Below are 19,230 nucleotides of genomic sequence, written 5' to 3'. Positions count from 1 at the left end.
TAATTCTGCTAGCTTGTTTCATTTCAAAATAAGTTCTGAATGCATCACTGACAGACCTGAGCAGTTAATGTCTACTGCTAAGGTTTCCACTACAGATGCAAGAAAAAGGAGGTCCTCATGCTTTCTGTCTGTCTGATTGTGGCAACCAAGATTGAATGGGGGAATACAGGAAATTCTAAAAACACGGGGAGGGGGAAATAATCCTTGCAACTCAGAAATAAAAACTTAAAAACAGCAACAACAAAAAATGTTCTGAACCTCTGGGAGAAGAAATGTAAACTAAAAACCACATTCTCTTACTATATACTCCAGCATTGGTTCATAGATCATAATAATAGCTAACATTTTATTAAACACTTACTGTTCAAATAATTTCTGTTCTAAGTAGTTTTCATATATTATATTATTTAATGCCCATTTTTCTAGATGAAGAAACCAAGGCACAGTTTCCTATCTAAAGTAACTTTTCCAAAGTTTCTCAGTTAAAAGATGAAAGAGGAATTCAAACCCAAGCAGTCTAATTCAAAAGCTCACAGGCTTAACCTTCTCTAAACTGCCTCAATTGAAAGAGCAATAGAGATAATCAACAATTCAAAAGGTCGGTTCTTTGGGGGGGAAAAAAACTAATAAAATAGAGACTCCTGTGTAAAACTTATGATTTAAAAAAAAGAAATGGCACAATAGATTTTTGTAGAAATGGGAAAAGGGGACATAGTTGCAGATAGAAGTATGAATGCTTAAATTTAGACAAAAATGGACATATTCCTAAAACTATATGTTCTGGGAAGCGGACTTGGCCCAGTGGATAGGGCGTCCATCTACAACATGGGAAGTCTGCGTTTCAAACCCCAGGCCTCCTTGACACGTGTGGAGCTGGCCCATGCGCAGTGCTGATGCCCACAAGGAGTGCCTTGCCATGCAGGGGTGTCCCCGCGTAGGGGAACCCCACGTGCAAGGAGTGGGCCCTGTAAGGAGAGCCGCCCAGCACGAAAGAAAGTGCAGCCTGCCCAAGAATGGTGCCGCCCACACAGAGAGCTGATGCAGCAAGATGATGCAACAAAAAGAGACACAGATTCCCATGCTGCTGGGAAAACAGAAGCGGACAAAAGAACACGCAGCAAATGGACACAGAGAACAGACAACTGGGGGGGGGAAGGGGAGAGAAACAAATAAAAAATAAATCTTTAATAAAAAATATATATATATATGTTCTACCATTTCTGACTCATAAAAAATTAATAAAAAGTCTGAATGGTCCCATAATGAGCCAATCCTAGATGGTTTTCCAGGCAAATTCTACCGAACTTTCAAAGAACAAATCACTCCAATCTTTTACAAACTCTTCCAGAAGAAGGAATGAAGGAGGGCGGGAGGGAGAGATAAAAAAGAAAGCACTCCCCAAGTCAACATTCAAAATTGGAAAAGGACATTATAAGAAAAGAAAATTGCAGGCAAGCCTCACTCATGAAAATAGATGGAACAATCTTAAATAATGCAGTCATATATGAAAAGACAATACAGTACATCGTGACCAAATTGATTTTATCCCAGGAATGCAATATGGTTTATCATTAGAAAATGCATAAGTATTATTCACCACATCACCATATCTTAAAACTAGAAACTATATGGTTATCTTAGTAGATATAGAAAACATATGATAAAATTAATATCCATTCATTATTTAAGAGAAAAATCCAGATCATACTGGTGAAACCTTAGAAAGATTCCCTTTAAAAATTAAGAATAATACATGGATGCCTCATCATACATCTGTTCCACATGGTTGTCCTAGTCTAGTGAAACAAGAAAAAGAGTAAAGGGTATGAATATTGGAAAAGAAGAAAAAGCTGTCATTGTTTTTAAATATTTGATTGACTACATTGAAAACCAAAAGACTCCATAGAAAATTATTCCAATTAATAAGAGTTTAGAAAGGTGACTGTAGATATGCAAAAATCAATAGCATTTCTACAACTAGAGACAAACTGTTAGAAAAAAATGCAATTTTTAAAGAAATATATTTTGCAATCATATAAAAATATAAAGCATTTAGAAATAAATCTTTTTTTTTTTTTTAAGATTTATTTATTTATTTAATTCCCCCCCTCCCCTGGTTGTCTGTTCTTGGTGTCTATTTGCTGCGTCTTGTTGCTTTGTCCACTTCTGTTGTCGTCAGCGGCACAGGAAGTGTGGGCGGCGCCATTCCTCGGCAGGCTGCTCTTTCTTTTCGCGCTGGGCGGCTTTCCTCACGGGCGCACTCCTTGCGCGTGGGGCTCCCCCACGCGGGGGACACCTTTGCATGGCATGGCACTCCTTGCGCGCATCAGCACTACGCATGGCCAGCTCCACACGGGTCAAGGAGGCCCAGGGTTTGAACCGCGGACCTCCCATATGGTAGACGGACGCCCTAACCACTGGGCCAAAGTCCGTTTCCCTAGAAATAAATCTTAACAAAAATGCATTAAATATTTATTGGGATGTATTTTAAACTTTATTGGCTCACCTTAAGAAAGATATGATTAAATGGACCAGCTTAATGGATAGAAACATTCAATGTCATAACAATTCAGTTCTCCCCAAATTGGTCTATCAATGCTATTCCAATCAAAATCCTAACAGTTATTTTAATGAACTTAACAAGCTGATTGTAATATATATTAATTGCTAACATATGTATTAAGGCTAAAGGTTTGCCTTATCTGATATTAAGATGGTTTAAAAAGCTATTCTAATTAGATAGTGTCATATTGACATAGAGATAGATAAATTATCCAGTCTAGAACTGATTAGAGAGCCCCAAAACAGACATTTACACACTTAAAAACTTTGTATGTGACTGAGCTGACATGGCATAGAAGTAGGAAAATAATAGATCTATTCAGTAACTCATACAGTGATTATCAGTTTCTATATAGAAAGAAATGAAGTTGGATCCCTACCTCACACCATTTATAGTAATATATTTTAGATGAATTAAAGACTTAAATGTGAAAGGTAATTTTATTTTTTACACTTTTTTATTAAAGTTAATAGATCACAAAGAATGTTACATTAAAAACATAAAAAACATAAGAGGTTCCCATATACCCCACTCCCCACCCTCCACCCCATCATTATTGTAAATTGTATTTTTTTGAAGATATATACATCACAAAAGAAAGTTACATTAAAAAATATAAGAGGTTCCTGTATACCCCCCGACACCCCCACCCCACTCCTCCCACACCAACAACCTCCCCCATCATTGTGGCACACTCATCGCACTCAGTGAACACATTTTGGAGCACTGCTGCACCACATAGATAATAGTTTACCCTGTAGTTCACACTCTCCCCCAGTACACAGTGGGTTATGGCAGGATATATAAAGTCCAACATCTGACCCTGCAATATCATTTAGGACAACTCAAATTCCCAAAAATGCCCCCATGTCACTTCTCTTCTTCCTTCTCCCTGCCTTCAGCAACTACTGTGGTCACTTTCTCTATCTCAATGCTACAATTTCTTCTATTACTAGTCACAATGTTTTTATAGTAGAATATCAGTAAGTCCACTCTAATCCATATTTTATTCCTCCATTCTGTGGACCCTGGGGTGGTGATGTCCACTCCACCTTTAAATCAAGAGGGGGCTTAGATACCCCATGGATGATGTATGCAATTCCTCTCCTTGCAGTTGTTGGCACTCTTGATTCCCTGGTGTGGTGGTTGACCTCTTCACCTCCCTGTTAGCTGACCTGGGTAAGTCCAGTGAACCAGAGAGTAGAAGTCACAGCTCTGCTGAGGTTCAGGGCCTAGCTGGCACATGGGCAGTCCAGAGCTTCAAGTCCCCTGAGTATCCACCATCCCTAACCCCAACCACAGGTTCAGTAAAAGTGACAGAAGAGGCATGTGTACGAAGGTCACATCTGAGTCCAGCTCCATCGCACTCAGGAGCACAAATTATAAAGTAGGGCCCTCTGACATGGCACAGAACTCCAAATCCATCTGCCATGACCATATACAGTGTGGATCTCTGTAGCCCTCAGCAGCACCTAGGGTTGTATCTATTTTGGCTCTCTCTGGGGTCCTGCTGAGATGTGCATAAGCATGACCCCTTTGATGACTTCCCAACTCTTTGGAAGAGTCTTAGCCATATAAACTCATTTGTCTTTGCCATTTCCCCCTTTTATTCAAGGTCAAAAAGCAGTTTTTAACACTTGATCCAACATGTGGGCTGAGATATTCTGCTGGTCTGAGTTGACCCTTTTATTCAAGGTCTCTTTCTAGTTGCATCACTGGTTAGGGATTGGTAGTAATCCCTTGGCACCAGGGAGGCTCATCCCCGGGAGTCATGCCCCACACTAGGGGGAAGGTAATGCATTTACATGCTGAATTTGGCTTAGAGAGTGGCCACATTTGAGCAACATGGAGGCTCTCAGGAGTTAACTCTTAGGTACCCTGCAGCTCTAGGCCTAGTTTTTATTTCAGGCACACAGGCTTATAAGCATAGTCATCAGTATCAAGGGCTCATTGGACCATCCTTCCTTGTTGGTCTTTGCCATTGCACTTGGGGGATTATTGTTGTTCCATTGGGGAATGTGACAGAGCTCCCTAGGTAGGAATCAGCACTCCCTCAGTTGGCGTTTGTAACTGTAACTACTATAAAAATACCCAACATATATCAGAACATTTTTATGTCCCCTATATATATGCTCTGGAGAACTCCCACCACTCATGTGCCCCCCATCAATAACCCCCACACCAGTGTTCCTCCCCTGCTATAGTTGAACCTCTCTGCGGTCCAAAACTTCTTTAACAATGAAGCCTAATATAGTGCCAAATTCAATTAATAGGAAATTGAAATATAGTGATGGGTTTAAATTTTAGAAATAGAATACATAATAATTTAGAAATACTAAAATGAAGTAAAAACAAATTGGTGTATTAATAAAATGAAAAATATTATAAAGCTTTGTTTCAAACATTCTGCCTTTCATCACTGTAATTGGTGTTGCCCTGTATGTACAGTGGCAAGGCACTTTCTTTCATTTCTCCTCAGTGTCTGCATCCTTTTTTTTCCTTCTAATTTTTAAATTTTGTCTTCAGAAAAGTTTTAGATCACAGTAATTCACATACACAATATAGGGGACTCCCATATATCCTACTTTAAACCCTTTTCCCCTTTCCCCAGCAATGATCTTTTTGCATGTTCTTGTTATATTGGCTGCAGCTGATGCACAGATTTTGAAACATAGCTATGAAACATGGTTCCATTTTGGTTTACATTATGGCTCACATTTTAGACTACAAATGAAAGGTAATTTAAAATCTTTTGGAAGAAAATACAGAAGAAAATCATTATGACCTGAGTTGCAGAGGAGAAGGATTTCCTAAATGAGACACAATGTTTGCTAATCATTAAATAAAATATTGATAAGTATCACTACATCAAAATTAAGGATTTCTGTTCATCAAAAGACACCGTGTTGGGAAGCGGACTTGGCCCAGTGGTTAGGGCATCCGTCTACCACATGGGAGATCCACTGTTCAAACCCTGGGCCTCCTTGACCCGTGTAGAGCTGGCCCATGCACAGTGCTGATGCGCGCAAGGAGTGCCCTGCCATGCAGGGGTGTCCCCCATGTAGGGGAGCCCCACGTGCAAGGAGTGCGCCCCGTAAGGAGAGCCACCCAGCACGAAAGAAAGTGCAGCCTGCCTAAGAATGGCGCAGCCCACACGGAGAGCTGACACAACAAGATGATGCAACAAAAAGAGACAGATTCCCGTGCTGCTGACAACAACAGAAGTGGACAAAGAAGAAGACGCTGCAAATAGACACAGAGAACACACAACCGGGGTGGGTGGCAGGGGAGAGAAATAAATAAATAAATAAATCTTAAAAAAAAATAAAAGACACCATGAAGGGGAGCAGGTGTAGCTCAAGTGGTTGAGCACCTGCTTCCCATGTATGAGGTTCTGGATTCAATCCCCAGTTCCTCCTTTGGAAAAAGAAAAGAACACCATGAAGAAAGTGTTAAAACAAATCTCCACCATATGACCAATACAGAGTCGGTATCAGGAAGCGGATGTGCCTCAAGCAATTGGGCTCCCAGCTCCCATGTGGGAGGTCCCAGATTTGGTTCCCAGGGCCTCCTAGTGAAGGCAGGCTGGCCCACACAGTGAGCTGGCCCACACCATGAGCTGATGCAACAAGATGACACAACAAAAAAGACACAGAGGAAAGGCAATGAGAGACACAACAAATCAGGGAGCTGAGGTGGCTCAAGCAATTGAGTGCCTCTCTCCCACATCAGAAGACGAGAGGAGAAGAGAAGCAGATACAGAAGAATGCACAGCAAATGGACACAGAGAGCAGACAGTGAGCACAAGCGGCAAGGGGTGGGGGGAATAAATAAAACAAATCTTTAAAATAAATAAATTAATAAATTTTAAAAAAGAGTTGGTATCCAGAATAAAGAATGCCTGAAATGCAATTATGAAAAGAAAAAAAAAGCAGCCCAAGTTTTAAATGAGCAAAAGACTTGAACAGGTATTTCACTAAAGAGAAATCCAAATGGCAAATAAACATAAGAAAAACTCTCCCCCTCATTAGTAATCTGGAAAATGTAAGTTAAAATAGTGATATATTATTTTAAACTCACTGGGCTGCAAAAAACTGAAAAATCTCACTATAGTATTGACAATAGCAAAGCAATGAAAACTGATACACTTCTGGAAAGAATGTAAGTTGTAACACAACTTGACATTTTGTTGTAAGGTAATATTAACAATTCCTTATGATCCAATGATTCTATGCCTAGAAGAATGTCCCCAGAAAAACTTTTACAAATGTATACCTGGGACACATACAAGAATGTAAATATTGACATTATTCATAAAGCCAAAAATTAGAAACCACTCAAATGTCCATTGAATAAAGCATGAATTAATATTATGAGGTATATTCGCAAGGTGGAATATTATACAGCTATGAAAAATGAATGAACCACCACTGTACAATAATGTAGATGAATCTACACAATACTGAGTTTTTAAGAAGCAGGTAACCAAAGATATATATAATCTGAAACCTCTTTATAAAGCTCATGCAAAACTAAATTAATAAAATGTTCAAAATAATAAAACTACTTTTAAAATGGAAGGAGTGATAAAAGCAATTCATTTGGCAATGTTGCCTCTGGAAAAGATCAGGGAAAAGCATAAGCTATTTCAGTGGCACTGATGAAGTTCTTAAATTGAGTAAAGTATCCATTCAGTGTTCATTTTGCTGTTATGCTTCATAGTTTACATACATGCTGCATGAGAGCATTTGCATGCAATAAAATTTTATAGTATTTTTCTAAAGAATAAATAATAAATATGCCAAAAAGAAAATGGCCACTGGGATCAATGTACTTTGGCACCCAGAGGGCATCTGTCCAGGTTGATAGTAGTCTGCACTCTCGGGTTCATAAATCTCTCAGCCAGTTACAAATCAACCTAATGATGCTGTCAGCAAGCCTCTATTTCTCAGACTTGTGCACAAGGATATCGTGTTCCCTTTCTAAGTGCTCACAAGCCATCTGTTTAAGATTTCCTCCTAGACTTTGCCAGGGATCGATGTCAAGCTCTTTTGGAAAGATTTTATCCACATGTGTTTTCAGGAAACAATGAATGTTAACAACCCAAATGTAGAAGATAAAGATGCATTGATTTCTAAAGGATTCCAGAAAAAAAAACTTCAGTGCCTCAGTGCAATTGTTAGACTCCAGAGATTGATTTTTTCCCTCTTGCAGTGTCCTAGAATGTAGACCAGAAAATGCAAGCTGTTTATTGAGTTTGTCTTTGATAACTGTATTAATGTCATTTCCCTGGGGCATTAAAACTAAATTAGAACTACTGTTGCATATAAAGATTTTTAACACAGAGAGACATTTGTTTATTTCATTTACAGAAGCCATAGTCTAAGAAAAATGACAACTTTTCCCTTTTGAAAGTATTTTAAACATTTTTTTAGGGTTCAACAGAAAACCCAAAGTTATTTAAAAATTAGAATTTTTAAAAAATTTCCTCACCAACTCTACTGAGGAATAATTCATACACCATAAACGCTACATATTCAAATTGTAAAATTTGATGGGTTTTGATAGTTGTATACATCCACAAATCATCACCACAATCAAGATACAGAACATTTTCATCATCCCAAAAAGATTTCTCTTGCCCCTTTACACGCTATCCTTCCCTCTTTCACCAGCTGAAGACCACTGATCTGCTTTTTTTTGGTGGATTAGTTTTCATTTTGTATAAATGGAATCAGACATTATATACTCTTAGGTGTCTGGCATTTTTGCATTCAGATTTTGAGATTTATCTACTTTTTTGTTTGTATCGGTAGTTTCTTTTTATTGCTGAGTAGTAGTATATTGTATGAATATGCCACCTTTTGTTTAACTATTCACCTTTTGATGAACAACTGGATTGTTTCCAGTTTTTCGCTATTGCAAATAAAGCTGCTATGAATATCTATATACACATCTTTGTGTGGATGTATGGTTTCATTTCTCTTGGGTCGTACTATGTTTATGGCTCATCTTTTCCCACCTATTTACTTTCAACCCATGTATGCCTTTCTACTTAAAGTATATCTCTTAGAGTATAATTGGGTCATATTTTTTATCCATTCCAGTAATTTCTGTCTTTGTTTTTGTAGTGTGTAGTTCATTAACATTTTTCCATAATTATTGATAAGGTTGGATTTAGTTCTACTATTTGATTTTATTGGTTTTTTTTTTTGTCCTCTGATTTTTTTGTTCTTTTCCCTTCTTCCCTGCTGCTGGGGATTGAATCATGTTGCCCACAAAAAGTATGTCCAGGTCCTATTCCCTGGTCCTGTGGGTGTAAACACATTTGGAAATAAGACCTATGGATATGTTATTTTTAGTTAAGGTGTGCCCACACGACATGAAGGTGGGCCTTAATCCAATATGGCTATAGTACTTATAAGCAAAGGAAGTTGGACATGGAAAGGAAAGCCACAGGGAAGAGCCAGAAGCTGAAGACACTGGAACCCAGAGGAAAAAGGAGAAGATGTAGCCATGTGACAGGAAACCCAAGGAACCCAAGGATTGCTGGCCAATCAGAATGCTACTGACCCCAGGAGGAAGTAAGCCTTCTAGCCTCTGAAACCATGTTAAACCTATCCCACTGTGTGGCATTTGCCTTAGCAGCCTGGAAACTAAGACACCTGCTTTCTTTTGGATTAAATAATTTTTAGAATTTAATTTTATCTATTGTCATTTAGTTATATCTCTTTACATTATGTTTAGTGCCTCCTCTATGGATAACATTTTATATCCTTAAATTTTCACAGTCTTCTTAAAGTTATATAAAGTACCAGTTCAGGTAAAATGTAGAAACCTCAGGAGTACAATACTTCATGTGAAATGTAGAAACCTAGAGTTTGAAATATGAATATTATATATAAATACATATATATGTTAAATGAATGTACATATGTATATTGTTTGTATATAGCCTACTTAAAATTAATATAGTACCATTTCTCGTGAAATGTAGGAACTTTGCAACTATGTAGGTCCATTTACATATACATATCCACACACTGTCTTTTATGTTAAAATTGCCAGGTCTATTACATCTACATTCATTTAAACTCTACAAGATAACTTTTGTCTTAAACAATCATGTATTTTAAAGTAATTAAGAGAAAGAGGGAAACGGACTTTGGCCCAGTGGTTAGGGCGTCCGTCTACCATATGGAAGGTCCACGGTTCAAACCCCAGGCCTCCTTGACCTGTGTGGAGCTGGCCGTGCGCAGTGCTGATGCGTGCAAGGAGTGCCGTGCCACACAAGGGTGTCCCCCGCGTGGGGGAGCCCCACGCGCAAGGAGTGCACCCGTGAGGAAAGCCGCCCAGCGTGAAAAGAAAGAGCAGCCTGCCCAGGAATGGTGCCGCCCACACTTCCCATGCCGCTGACGACAACAGAAGCAGACAAAGAAACAAGACGCAGCAAATAGACACCAAGAACAGACAACCAGGGGAGGGGGGAAATTAAATAAATAAATAAATCTTTAAAAAAAAAAAAAAAAGAGAAAGATAGTCTTTTGTATTTATCCATATATTTGCCATTTCCAGTACTCTTCATTCATTCCTGAAGATCCAAGTTTCCCTTTTACATTTCCTTTAACTTAAAGAACTTCAGTAATTCTTGTAGCATGGTTCTGGTGATGACAAGTTCTCTTAGTTATTCTTCCTTTGAAAATATCCATTTCAGCCCTTCATTCTTGAAGGGTATTTTTCTTGTATAGATAATTCAGGATTGACAGAGGTTTTTTGTTTTTTGTTTTGTTTCAGCATTTTACATGTTGTTCCACTGTCTTTTTTTTTTTTTTAAGACTTATTTATTTATTTCTCTCTCCTTCCCTCCCCACCCCGGTTGTCTGCTCTCTGTGTCTATTTGCTGTGTCTTCTTTGTCCACTTCTGTTGTGAGCGGCACGGGAATCTGTGTTTCTTTTTGTCATGTCATCTTGTTGTATCAGCTCTCCGTGTGTGCAGCACCATTCCTGGGCAGGCTGCACTTTCTTTCGCGCTGGGCGGCTCTCCTTACGGGGCGCACTCCTTGCGCGTGGGGCTTCCCTATGCGGGGGACACCCCTGCGTGGCAGGGCACTCCTTGCGCGCATCAGCACTGCACATGGGCCAGCTCCACACAGGTCAAGGAGGCCCCGGGGTTTGAACCGCGGACCTCCCATGTGGTAGACGGACACCCAAACCACTGGGCCAAGTCCGCTGCCCTCCACTGTCTTCTGACCTTCCATGGTTTCTGATTAGAAATCACAGTTCTTCAAATTATTTTCTCTTGTATGTAAAGTATCATGTTTCTGACTATTTTCAAGAATTTAATGTTTATGTTTGGTTTCAGCATCTTGACAATGATGTGACTGTGCATGGATTTCTTCTAATTTATCCTGTTTGATGTTCACTGAGATTTTTGAATCTGTAAATTTATATCCTTAATTCAATTTGGGAAATTTCCTACCATTATTTCTTCAAACATTTTTCTTCATCATTCTCTTTCCACCTCTGTACCTATACAAGTTTAACCTGTATGTTAAACCTTTTTAAATTGTTCCATCATTCCCCAAGGATCTTTTTGTTTGTTTGTTTGTTTGTTTGTTTGGATTGGTTTTATCCAAACTTTTTTGTCTCTATTTTTCAGAGTAGATGATTTCTATTGATCTATCCTTAAGTTCACTGATTCTTCTCATATCTCCATTATGCTTTTAAGCCTGTGCTGTGAATTTTTTTAAATTTCAGATATTGTATGTTTCATTCTAAAATTCCCGTTTTGTTCTTTTTTATATTTTCTATTTATTTGTTGATATTTCCTATCTTTTCATTTTTTATGGACATACTTTCCATTCCTCATTGATCATAACTGTAATTATGCTGCTTTAAAGTCCTCATACAATAATTTCAGCATCTTTGTCATCTTAGGGTTTGCCTCTGTTGATTGCAGTATCCTTTGAGACTGGGTCACAGTTTTTTTGACTCTTTGTATGTGAAGAACTTTTGGACTGTATTTCATGAATGTTATGTTTTGCAGACTGTGTATTCTATTATATTGTTCTGAAAAGTGTTTGAGAGATTTAACTTTGGTAGATTCAAACTGCAATCTGTCCTGACTGTGGAGATTCAGATCTCACTTCCATTCTTTTCATCTTACTTATAAACTGCTTTCAGTTTGCCCATACATGTGTGATGCAAGGGTTAACCAGATGCCTGGACTATAGTTTAAAAACATAACTCAAGGGAAGCGGACTTGGCCCAGTGGTTAAGGCCACATGGGAGGTCCGCGGTTCAAACCCCAGGCCTCCTTGACCCGTGTGGAACTGGCCCACGCACAGTGCTGATGCGTGCAAGGAGTGCCCTGCCACGCAGGGGTGTCCCCCATGTAGGGGAGCCCCACATGCAAGGAGTGCGCCCCTTAAGGAGAGCCACCCACCGCGAAACAAAGTGCAGCGTGCCCAGGAATAGCGCTGCCCACACGGAGAGCTGACACAAGATGACGCAACAAAAAGAAACACAGATTCCCATGCTGCTGACAACAACAGAGGCGGACAAAGAAGATGCAGCAAACAGACACAGAGAACAGACAACCGGGGTGGGGAGGGGAAATAAATAAATAAATAAATAAATAAATCTTTAAAAAACAAAAACAAAAAAACATAACTCAAGGTACTCTATCTCTTTCCTTTATTGGATTCCTCCCTTTCTCTCCGGAAGCCCTGCTTTCCCCAGGCTTCTTCTTCTGGCGAATACAGTGAGAAACAAAGAGCTTTCTATCGAAGTTTTAGTTACCCCACACTGCTGTTACTGCAGCCTCCTTAAGGGCAAAGATACAAAAAGTGGAAAACACCCTCCTTATTGGTTGCTTTCTGCAAGTTTCAACTCCTTTCCAAAATCCCTCTACTTTTATTCAGTCTCCAGAGCCCTCAAGTAGTTGTTTTTTGAACGTTGTCCAGAGCTTGTGGCACTTTTGCAAGATCAGTGTGTTAGGCACTGGATCCCAACCCTACTGGACGCCCCTTACTCACTCCATCAGTTTGGTTCTTTCTTTTTACCTCCTTTTCTCCCGCATATTCAGAACAATAAGCTCAAGTTCTCCATCATTTCTCTCTTTGTCTTTAGGAGACAGAAGACAGAAGCTCTTCTGATTAAAACCCAACTCTTCTCCCTCTCCCCCTCATCCCCTAACACTCATAGACACAAGCCCCTGCTTTACTTTGCAAATGACTTTTGTTGCTGCAAACCCAACCTTGAGATAATCTGAAATCAGCCACATCATACACCCAGCACTAGATAACCACAGTGCAAGAACTGATTGGGGCACAAACCCTGTGGTCCAGAAATAGGGCCAAATGCATATAGAAATGTACTGCAGGATAAAGAGCATCTCAAATCTCTAGGGCAAAGATGGGGCTGTTCAAAACATTGTATGTTTAACGATGTTAAATTCTCCCATTTTTAAACACACTTCAATTTTGTAATCCTGTTTTCACTATTTTCTTTAGATATTCAAGTGTTTTTAGACATGTATTGTTATTTCTTTATCATTTTTTTCAATACCATGATCCCCAGGCGATAAAAATGACTTGAGCCTCCCTCGAGACTCATTATTGTGGTCCTTCCAATGAAATTTAAGATCTCAGTAAAGAAAATGTCACTACTTGTGGCCACAGGGTGGCAGGGTAAGTCCAAAAAACGAACATGAGGGCTGTCCGGCTGTGAGCCAGGCCTTCACGTGCCGAAACCACCCAAACCCTCATAGCCACAGCTCACCCGGTTCCCTTCCTATTTCATGCCCCCAGTGGTGCCCATCTCATTCTGAACACGATACCCTGCTCTTCAGTCAACACGAGAGCTGTTTTAAAACATCTGAGAGAAGACAATCCTCCTCCCTGTCTCCCAGGTTTAGCGTATTGGTTCGTACTTGGGAGGTGTTGGTGTGTTGATGCACACTGAGGGTGGAGAGAAGGCACTGACTAAGAGAAGAGCATTCTTATCCTCTAAACGCCAGTCAGTTTGTTGATGAGAAAGAGGGAAGAGAAATGACCTTTTTGGACCTACTGCATGCCATCCAGTGTGCTGGGCACTCTCATACATAATTAATTCACTTCTTATGCCTTACTATAACTGTGTGAAATAGATTTACAGATGGAAAACTGAGGCTTTGAAAGGTTAAAGCACGTGTCCAAAGTCACATGTAATAGCTAACAACTTGCAAGGCGTGCTTTAAACCCCGGTCTTTCCACCATATCCCACTGCCTTTCATAAAGTCACAAAAGAGAAGAAGACCCTTCAGAAGAATCAAATTAACAAGTGTAATTAATATCGCTCAAATGAAGTCCACAGATATAGAGGAAGTGCTGATTAAAGCTAGATAAAGGAGGATATAATTAAGTATAACTTCCTGGACAAAGTCAGACCTGAAGTTGAATTCGGGAGGAGGTACAGGCTATGGATTGACAGAGTAATAAAAGCATGAAAGAAGGAAGGAAGTCATGTGGCTCGGAGACTAACTTAGCTGAAGCAAAAAAGTAATAAGAGCTGAGGAAGGGGGAGCAATTATTCAACTAACAGGCATTTACTAAGCTTCAGCTCTCTTCAAGGCACTGAGCTGGAGGCTGGGGAGGATGCAAGTGAACAAGAAACAGTTCCTACCCTTTAAGAGTTAACATTTGAATGGAAGAAATCATACATGTTGATACAGTGGTACCAAGGCACGATGTAGTATGAGCCGTATTGCAAATATGAACCAAGAGCTGTGGGTATATACACTAGACGGAGGGCAGATCAGGGCCGACTCCACAAAGGAGGTAACATCTGAATTCAGTCTTGAAGGATGGGAACATAGATTTCAGCTTACAGAGAGGAAGGAGGAAAGTAGGAGAGAGGCCCCAGAGGAAGGAAAGGGTAAGGCATTTGAAGAATAGTGAGTAGTACAGACTAGGCAGGATGAGTGAGGGGAATAAAGAAGAGGACAACAGGAAGGTAGGGTGTGCTCTTTAGCAAAGGAGGGATCTGATGAAAACATGTTTTAGAAAAATTAACTGGTGGTGGTACATAGGCAGTACTGGAGGGGAAGGAATGGAATTTGACCAGGCAGCCAAGAGGCTACTGCAATGATCCAGGCACAAGCAAGTGAATGTTTGGACCAGTGACAAAAAAAATGGAGCAAAAGTCCCTCTAAAGCTTTTACACATTAGACTTTAGCTTAGATTATGTTCATCTGTCTCTGAGAGGGCACTGAGTCCCTTCTGAGCCTGCAGAACTAAAGACTCGAACCTGAAGCACAGTGCCTCTCCAGAGATTATATGAGAACGTTTTCAAAGGAAGAAACTCTGTTCTGGAACTTAAGCAATTGTAGATTAGGAAGTTAGAAAGAACATAGGGAGGGAGCAGATATGGCTCAGGCAGTTAGACACCCACCTCCCACATGGGAGGTCCTGGGTTCAGTTCCCGGTGCCTCCTAAAGAAGACAAAGAGCAAACAATGAGCAATAACAACAAAGAAGACAACAAGCAAAATCAACGAGTAAGACAATGACCAAACAATGAGCAAACAGCAAGCTAAAACAAATGAGCAGGGAAGCGGCTGTGGCTCAATCACATGAGCTCCTGTCTACTATATGGGAGGCCCTTGGTTCGTGTTCTGGGGCCTCCTTGTGAAGGCAGGCTCGCCCACATGCTGCAGAGCGATGCCCGGCCCGCAGACGCCACAGAGAGCCGACTCAGCAAGGTGAAAAAGAAGGGAGACAAGCAAGAACACAGAAGAGCCTGCAGTGAATGGACACAGAGAGCAGACAGGAAGCATGTCACAAGGTGGGAGGGGAAATAAATAAATGCAGACACAGAAGAACGTACAGCGAATGGACACAGAGAGCAGATAGCACACAAAAAAAGCTGCAAGGGGGGGATAAAAACAAAAACAAATGAGCAGAGAGCGCATGTGGCTTGAGCATTTGGGTGCCTGCCTCTCACCTGGGAGATCCCAGGTTTGGTTCCCAGTGCCTCCTAAAAAAAGAAGAAACAGACAATGAGCAGACAACAAGCAAAAAAGACTGAGCAAGGGGAAGCAGCTGTGGCTCAATCAGTTGGGCTCCCGTCTACCGTATGAGAGGCCCTGGGTTCGTGTCCCAGGGCCTCCTTATGAAGGCAGGCCCACCCGCATGCCACGGAGCACTGCCTGGCCTGCAAGTGGAGAGCTGACTCAGCAAGGTGACGCAACAACAACAAGAATAAAAAAGGGAGACAAGCAAAAACACAGAAGAGCGCACAGCAAATGGACACAAAAAGCCACAAGAGGGACACAAAAAGCCACAAGAGGGGGGATAAAAAAAAAAAAAGCAAAATAACAACAACAAGCAAACAGACTAGGGAGGCATCTCAGGGAGGAGAAAAAAAAGAACATAGGGAATGTCGATGGGGTGCCTGCAGAGAACACTGGCTGCCTGCAATGGGATGTCATTTTCCTTCACAGAGGCATCAGACCTCAAGCTTGGGTCTTCCAGCACCTTCTCAAAGACAACTACCAAGTTCAACGCTTCAGTAAAAGCCTGAATATCTTTGAGGGAGAACATAGCCCCCATAACCACCAGGAAGGGTGGTGACTCGCCATTAGGACACATCCTTGGGGCAGCACAACCCTTCCTCTGAGCCACGCATGACCAGGGCCATTTTGACCAACCTCTCCCCTCCCGATGGACACGTTGGTCCTTCAGATAAGCCAATACCATCAGTCAGGCTACGGCCCAAACTTGCCATGGTCAGTAAGCCATTGTCCTTTCTTAAGGTAACTTTTTCATTACCCTCACCACTCTGTTGATTTTATAGTGTAACTATCTGAGGAAACCCCTATTTTCCTTATTTCTGGAATCTTCATGGGAGATAACTTTGCTCCTGTCCCTTAGCTCTGCCCACAGTAGGAGTTTCTGATTTTCTGCCCTTTCCCTGGGCAGAAAAAAAGGAAAACTTATTTCTCTACTCCAAAATTCTGTTGTTTGAACTCTAAGCTAGAGTGTCCTCTCTACTTTCTGAGTTCCTTTGCTCAATTCCATTTCTCTGGTTCTGTACCTGCCCCTTTATACTTTACTATTTTGCCTCATCAAAGAGAAGCTGATCAGTCATTTCTTTACTTCTTACTCAGGATTTGTGCTCAGAAAAATTAAAGCACTTATTTTTCTTCCTGTGACCACATTATTAAAAAGTACATTTCTGTTTGCTTACAAAGAACTTTTCTTGGCCAATGACTTCGTGTTTATCACTAGAGGACCATAAAACAGGATGGAGCAGATGAGAGTTTGAGCAGGAATGGTGAGGAAAAATGGTGCTTTATGTACTCCTTAAGGGCAAAAAGTGTTGAGTAATTCCTTTTTAGGCTACGTAATATTTCATCTTCCATGTAGTAGTTACTTAATAAATATTACTGCTTGAAGGAATAATTGAAATTCCATGAATCTTTATAACTATTCATGGAATATGGTAGCATTTTGGTCATACTAGTAAAAGAGAAATGCATTTGGTGAACATTTTCAGCCACAGAATAAGTTGTCAAATACAACATGAAGCCATCTAACTCACAGCCCACCGCCCCTGTGTTGGGTACCAACACGTTGGACTAAAGCCCCTTTGTTTCATGTGAAGAGTCTGCCACCTCGACAGACTTGTCCTCAGGAATGTCGTTCTAGAAATAAACCAGCCCCCTCCCTGGGGTCCATGAGTCATACACAGACATTAATTCATTGGAGCAACTGGCTTTTCTTAGGCCCTTTGTACAAGTATTTCAGAGAGTCCCTCATGGTGAAACGAAGAACGCTGGAGTCTTCATTTCTTTCCGGCTCTTGCCTCCATTCCTCTGTTTGTGCTTCCTTCACCACCGTACATTTGGCTTTCACTGACGACATTTACCTGTAAACCCAGACTTGCCCCATTTCCTGAGCTTGTGGTGCCTGAAGTAGGAAGTACAACAGCAAAGCCTCATTACCCACCCTACCCAGTACCATTCATTCAGGTTTGGGATTAAATCACACTCCACCAGACCACCCCCATTTTCTTTGCTGCTAACCACACTTGTGAGATACAGTGTGCCAAAGACAAACTCATATAATCTGTTTAAAATGTGAAGTCCAAGAATTCATCTTTTTTTTCTTTTTCTTTTAGTCTTTTTAAATTTTATTTTTTAACAGAAGTAATAATTGAATGCATCTCTATTGTAAAATAACAACATAAAGCTGAAGTTCCCTTGTTAACGAAGTATATAATTTTCATTGCTGTAGTGTTTCTGGTTGTTTTTCTATTCTAGAATGCTTTTGAAACACAAGTAATACATTATTACAATACAATTCAAGCAGTATGGAAGTGTGAATAGTAAAAAGGGAAATTATCTCAGAATACCATCCCATTTCTACCCTTGTCCAGTGATAACCCACTCTTTGATGGTAGCCTTCCAGGTTTTTATAAAATTCATTTACATACATATGTATATAATTATGTAAATAGTTTTTATATAAGTGCAATCATACTATACACCTGTCCTACAACTTATTAACTTACTGTCTCTTAGCATTCCATATCAGTACATTTAGCTTTACTTTAGTTTGTTTGTTTTTAAGATTTATTTATTTATTTATTTCTCCCCCCCCCCCCCCCCTCCATTGACTGCTTTCTGTGTCCATTCGCTGTGTGTTCTTCTGTGTCTGCCTGTCTTCTCATTAGGCGGCTCTGGGAACTGATCCTGGGACCTTCCGGAGTAGGAGAGAGGTGATCATTCTCTTGCACGACCTCAGTTCCCTGGTCTGCTGCGTTCTTATTATCTCTCCTCTGTGTCTCTTTTTTGTTGTGTCATCTTGCTGCACCAGCTCTCCACATGGGCCAGCACTCCTGTGTGGGGCAGCACTCCTATGCAGGGCAGCACTCCTGCGCGGGACAAGCATTCCACATAGACCAGCACTCTGCGTGGGCCAGCTTGCCTTCAAGAGGCCCTGGGTATTGAACCCTGGGCCTGCTATATGGTAGACGGGAGCCCAGTTGCTTGAGCCACATCCACTTCCCTACTTTTGTTTTTTAACAGCTACATAATACTCCATAGTCTGAGTGTGTCATCATTTATGTAAATATTCCCCTATTGATGGGCATCAGAATTGTTTTCTGTTTAGGGTTTTTTTTTTTTTTTTTTTTTTTTTTTAAGATTTATTTATTTATTTAATTTCCCCCCTCCCCTGGTTGTCTGTTCTTGGTGTCTATTTTGCTGCTTCTTGTTTCTTTGTCCGCTTCTGTTGTCGTCAGCGGCACGGTAAGTGTGGGCATCACCATTCCTGGGCAGGCTGCACTTTCTTTTCACGCTGGGCGGCTTTCCTCATGGGCGCACTCCTTGCGCGTGGGGCTCCCCCACGTGGGGGACACCCTTGCGTGGCACGGCACTCCTTGCGCGCATCAGCACTGCGCATGGCCAGCTCCACACGGGTCAAGGAGGCCCGGGGTTTGAACCGCGGACCTCCCATATGGTAGACGGACGCCCTAACCACTGGGCCAAAGTCCGTTTTCCTGTTTAGGGTTTTGATTGTTATTAAGTGTCTGTTTGTGTACTGTGATGGTTAGACTATTGTGTTGTGGGAAACTGGCTTACCTGTTTGTTATTGTAAGTGTTACACCTGTTAAGTGTAGCAG

At 40.8% G+C, this 19,230-nt stretch overlaps 1 protein-coding gene and 1 non-coding gene across 2 annotated transcripts in view; both read left to right on the top strand.

The window, feature by feature from the left end:
- Positions 1 to 19,230, top strand: part of M1AP (meiosis 1 associated protein) — a 97,136-nt gene that overhangs the window by 47,323 nt on the left and 30,583 nt on the right. The window lies entirely within an intron of this gene.
- Positions 40 to 171, top strand: LOC131274120 (small nucleolar RNA SNORA31). The gene has a single exon (XR_009181332.1). It is a non-coding gene; the product is annotated as a small nucleolar RNA SNORA31 (small nucleolar RNA).

The sequence above is a fragment of the Dasypus novemcinctus genome, chromosome 17, assembly GCF_030445035.2.
Source record: "Dasypus novemcinctus isolate mDasNov1 chromosome 17, mDasNov1.1.hap2, whole genome shotgun sequence".
Taxonomy (NCBI): Eukaryota; Metazoa; Chordata; class Mammalia; order Cingulata; family Dasypodidae; genus Dasypus; species Dasypus novemcinctus.
The sequence above is the reverse complement of the archived record's forward strand: the minus strand, read 5'-3'. Positions and strand labels throughout refer to the sequence as shown.